This window comes from Carassius auratus, unplaced genomic scaffold (genome assembly GCF_003368295.1).
Source record: "Carassius auratus strain Wakin unplaced genomic scaffold, ASM336829v1 scaf_tig00216224, whole genome shotgun sequence".
Lineage (NCBI taxonomy): Eukaryota > Metazoa > Chordata > Actinopteri > Cypriniformes > Cyprinidae > Carassius > Carassius auratus.
In genome coordinates this window covers 202,589-208,588 of record NW_020528463.1, presented here as the reverse complement: position 1 = coordinate 208,588, position 6,000 = coordinate 202,589, and positions in this window count along the sequence as shown.

Sequence of the window (6,000 nt, the reverse complement as noted above, 5' to 3'; positions counted from 1 at the left end):
CACCTCTAGTGTCACTGTCAATATATTGCCTATCCTTCCATAGCGGCGAGCCTGTACTAGAATTATGAGAAGACAGCGAACTATAACAACATCAGTACAATTGTGTGAATGTACGGTCAGCCAGGGAATCTATTAGAGTAACCTTGAAGGGTGGGGGCAATAGCAGAATAGATGGGGCCACTAACCTCTACGATGGGTTTCGCAGTTTTGGGAGGTCCATAACTCAAAGCCCCGGTGCTAGCAAAGTAACACAGAGATGCAAACAGAAACGGGGGGAGCTGGAAGCACCCAAAGTTATCTCCTGCATCCCAGGTCACAATACGTTATGACGCACTACTATAACTCTCCCGCCTGTGGCTGCAAACCGTGGCTTCATCATTAGAGCGATAGCAAAGTGCTGGTAGAGAAAACACGGTACAAGCCCCTGCAGCGTAGATCACTTAGATCTCGTAAAGGAGAGAAGAACAACAGCAAGAACCTAAAGAAAATCAGAGCAGATGTAAATGAAATGCATATTTGAAATGTTTTTCAATCACAGGACATTTCGTTCTTGTTCTTTATTGCTGTCGCTACACCTCTGCGAGGAACACAAAGGCTTTTTTTCTCGGGTGTCGCCGGAAAAGGCACAAACTAGTTCTGTTCTCCGTGTGAGGTTGTGTACAAATAAACTGCATGATGATCGGCTGTCAAAACGGTAAATCGTGCAAACTAAGCATGCGAATTTGAATTTGTTTGTGTCACAGCACATGCGGGGCATTCCTGGAAACAATAGCAGGCACAGCAAAGAAACAATCAGAGCCCAAGTCGTGTCTCCAGTCAAGAGATTGTTCTATTGTTTTCTATCAAGCTCGCGTTGTATACTCCAGCACGGAGACAACTTTCTTTGATTTTTTTTTTCTTTTCTTTTTTCAATATTTCAAGAGGAGTGAGGGAACGGTTTCCTGTCCTGCTCCATTAGACACAAATTGTTTCAGGAGGGGAAAATTGGTTTGAAAATTGTGTTGTTTATTGTTCAAAGAAAAACACGCATAGCGTAGAAAGGGGACCGGGTCTGGAGATGTCCTCTGGGCGCAAGTTCGACTGGAATCTGTTATGAAATGTTCAGCCCTGGGAAACATTCAGAAAATTGATTGGTAATTGGACAAAGCATTTTCAAGACAAATGTTCTGGTGAATGACCATACGTATAATGCGTTCGGAGGTAAGAAACTGACTGAGGCATATCGAAACAACCTTCATGGAGGCCCTAACCTAATAGCAACACAGTTCCTCATATGTACAGTATCCACATGAGCCTCTCTCTGGGTTTGACAAAAAATCTCTGCAGAATCTGAAGGCAAGATAATTATGGATACCAGACCAAAAAGCTCAGCATAAGGTGAGACCTGATAAGCAGTGTATTATGATGTTTTTTTTTTTCCTCCAAAGAATTGTGATGAACCTATTGTTCAAGAGGGTGAGGAAACCAAGGCCATTCATGTGCGTTTGATAATAGATTCTAATTATATAAAAGCCACGTGTCATACTTTTGTCTCATAATTGCACCTATTGTGCCATATCTGAGTGAAATGTACTCAGTCGCACGCTCATAATCTGTTATTGTGACCATCTCTTTTCATATGTCATCATAACAGGTCACCTGACAAAGGAGAGCTGTACAGATTATAGAGCTTATTATGTTTATAGGGTTTCTCCCCAGAAAGCCACATAGGCATGAAATATTATTTTAATATTTTTTGAGTATTTTCTTTGCACATATAATGACAATAAATGTTAATATAATCATTATTTTGTCAAAACAATGTATCATTATTTTTATCTTTTTATTTACAACAATTATTATTGTTTTTAATATCATTATTGTCGTTGTTGTTAACATTATACATGCCACTTTGAACAAAGAGAGCAATATATATATATAATGAAAAATTCTGAATATTTACAGTATATGTCACCTGATGAGCAATAATAACAACATTAAAATATTTTTGTTGTTGTTGTTAATATCATTATACTTGACAAGAGAGAAATAAATAAATAACTCGAATGTCAACTGAAAAAAGTAATAATAATAATAATAATTACATATTTTTATTTTGTTTATTGTTGTTGCTCAACAATAAAAATCATTCTTAATACTGATTATTATATATGTTATAACAACATTATTATTATTATTGTTGTTTTTGCTAATATCATTATACATGTCTATTGACAAAAGAGAGCAATAATATTAATATAGATAATAATGATTAATTAAATTGCTGATATTGTTGAGCAATAATAATAATAATAATAATAATAATAACTATGATCATTATTGTTGCTGACACTAATATTTATACTGTATTACTATTATTAATATTTATAAAAATAGCAAAAAGAATAAAGCCTGCAAGGAATATAATGTTAATAACTTTCCTACGCATATGATATTGGACATGGCTGTCAATAAAAACAATAAATAATTATTTAGATAAAACTGTCTGCTAAATGACTGTGTAAATGTAAATGATAAGCAACAATAATTATATCCAATAATCCAACTTAATGAATCTGTAATTTTTATTTACATTCATTTTGTACTATAAACTTTTCAGCTGAATACTACTTTCATAATGTATTGCCTATGAGTGGCAGAATTATTTTTATGCATGTTATGGATCCTTATTGCTATCAACTATAATCGTTCAAAGTAGGTTGTTCAATATTGTAGCGCAGAGAAGCAAACTAATTACAGAACATATCTCCTGTAAAACGACTAATCTCACAGATAGCCTGCAGTGCAGCCACATTTTTTGCTATTTTCTTGATCCCAAACGTAATTACATTTCCCTCTAGATAGAGAGAGTGGGGGAGAAGTGAGAGAGAGAGAGATAGAGAGAGCTAAAGATACAGAGGGAACTGCTAAGCCACTCCTCTAACCAGATATGACCTTCATTTGAAAAATGACATCTGAAGACTCAATTAGGACGATAAGCATTATTAGCCTTGTTTGGATGGTGGATACATTTGATAAGTTAAAACCTTCATATAGGTAGTTAATATACTGTGCAATACAATTATGAACGCACACGTTAAAGTGTCATACAGTATCTTTCTTTGTTTACAACAACCTGTACGTCAGATTAGGAAACTTAATCCGATGATGACTTAGACACTCCTGAAGTGTTTCCTTTTTTGTGTCCCATATGCATCAGACGTTTAGTCAACGTTCCCTGGGCGTTTATTTATATTGATATATAAATAAATAAAATAATTGAAAAATTCCATGTTAAAACCATTAGTTTTCACTGCTTATCCAGCATAAAATAAAATTTTTACCAGTTTGTAACAGTAACAGATTAGTGTTATAAATGTTAAACAAGACCATCTTAACAGGAAATGTATATGTTCCAAACTGGTGTTAAAAAATAAATTAAAAAAAAGGGTAATACAGTTAAAAAAAACAGTATCTTTTTCAGTTTATTTTTTTTTTTTTACATTGTAAGGCCTAGTTTGATTATACTATGTACATAGTGTGTATATGTTGCATGTGCAACATAAATCTATTCCATCTTATATGGGACAGATTCATATTCAAAAACTGTTCAATGTATCTTGTATTGTGATACATGTGAAAATATGTTGAGATCCACCTAAATTATTAATACTGACTAATAAAGTTTTTTTTTTTTTTTTGACATTGGTAGGGACATGCTGTCCATCTGCAAATCCATACCACTGCATTTTGTAACTCATGAGACACACACACACACACACACACCAACTCATCTGTTATCCAGACAGAAATACAAATATATCTGTTGTTCTAGTATGTTTGGACTGTCAGAAGAGCTTGTTTCTCCCCCAGTCACCCCAGTCACCCCTCTTCCCATCCTGGGTCTGGGCTAGTGAGAGTCTCCTGCTGGGGGAGAGACTGTCAGAGCTGGAGGTCTTCACATGGGTGGATGTGACTGACCTTGACAGGCTGTTTGTTCATCTTCCACCTGGGTACGCTTACAAGCCTGAACTCTACCTGGCTCTGACCACTACTCTTACTGACAAAACAATAAAAAATAAACTTTTGTAATAAAAGCCCTCATGGATACTATTTAGTAAAGAACTCAATGCAAATAAACCAGACCAGACATGTTAGAATATGAATGTACATTGTTATTTTACACAAAAATTTGAAACTGATTGATTTTAGCAAATTGATTTTGCCCTACTGACGTAAATTAGGAAATTGTTATTACTGTAATTTTCTTTATCATAAACAGTGGTCAAATAATCAAAGCTGGAGTTTTAATGATACACAATTTGTTGAGATCAAATAATAGTGTGCAGTTTAATGCATAAAACGATATCTGGGGCAATTTTTAATTTATGGAACAGTAATGATAAAATTCTGAATAAAATTATAATGAAATATAGAAGGTAACATTCTAAAACATAAATTAATTTATAACAGCAAATAAACATTTACTTAAAATCCAAACATTTAATTAGTTACAATATATTCAATAATAATTTAATACATAATGATATACATTTGCATCATATGAAATACCGATGACAACCTGCCATAAAAAAAAAAAAAAAAAAAACCCTTAACTGATGTGAAAAATATTACATAAAACAAACTTTCAACAATATGTATCTTTAGTTATATACAAAAAAAAAGCAAATACAAGATTGGAGTACAAAAAAATACTATTACAGGCTTTCTAATTCAAAATATTAATATTTTACCTGTAATCAAATTATTTACTAGCAATATATGAGCAATTTTGTTCAGTGTAGTTAACTCTTGTTTTTAATGTATGCATGTGGATGCAATTTATTCACATTTTTAATAAGAACTAAAGCAAGAATTTAGATTTTTGTAAAAAAAAAAAAAAAAAAAAAACTAATTTAAAACTGCTTCAAATTAGGTGTGTGACAACTGGCCCCGGTGTCCCTATACAGTTTTTGTGTGAATAACATCACAAAGCCACACGCTCTCTGAGAAGCAATCCTATTTGTCTTGTTACTCTTCATGTAATATGTTTCTCATGAAAGCACACCAATTCTTGCACTTCATAGAAATAAATTGTCAGTATGACTCACTCGTTGCACAAAAAAAGAGCTTAAATTGGTGGTTTTGTGTGTGGCTGGTGTAACAGGGATGTCAGTGAGCCTGGAGAGACCGTGATGGAGTGTCATACAATGGTAACACAGCACAGCTGCATTAAAGATCAGCCCTAATGAGGATAAATGTTCCACGGCTCATGTCAAGGTTCACTGTATCACTACACAGGCCACATCATTTAGCTAGGGGAACGCAAACACACGAGAGGGGACACAACAGGGCCCTTCACCACACTATGCCTTATTAGCGGTGCTTGGTAAGGGAAGCATCACTACTATTGCTCATGCTAAGGGCTGGGGTTTCAGGAAGTATTAAACTTATTGTACTTTTGTACATGAATGGTATAAATGTTCAGACAATGATTTTCAGACTATAAGAAAGAAGACTCTTTTAAAAAACTTAAACAACCACCTGACAGTAAAAAGCAAAAATGTGCAACTATTTTTTGTCTAGTATAATCTAATGTATGATCTAATCAGGGGTGTGTTTCCCAAAAGCATAGTTAGCCAACTATGGTCGCAAGTTACGTCTTTACAAACATAGTTCAACGATTCAGTGTTTCCTGAAACCATAGTTCAAACAAACATTCGCAAACTGCATTGCAAACTTGTGCCGTTGGAACGACAGCTCTTCACCTGTGGTAAGAGGCATAGATTGTTGTTAGTTTGCTGTGCCGACGTCATTGATTGCACTGCACCACGGGTTTGTTCTATTCAAAGTTATCGACCCTATGCCCTATCCCTTTAGAAAATGTTACCCTCTTCTTTGAGTGATTTGGAAAGGTTAAAGTTGTGGTGCCTAGATCTTACCTAATTCGTCTTTAAATATTTTTTATTACAAATTCAGTTTGAAACTATATAGCAGCGTGGCCCTCGCAAATATACCCCA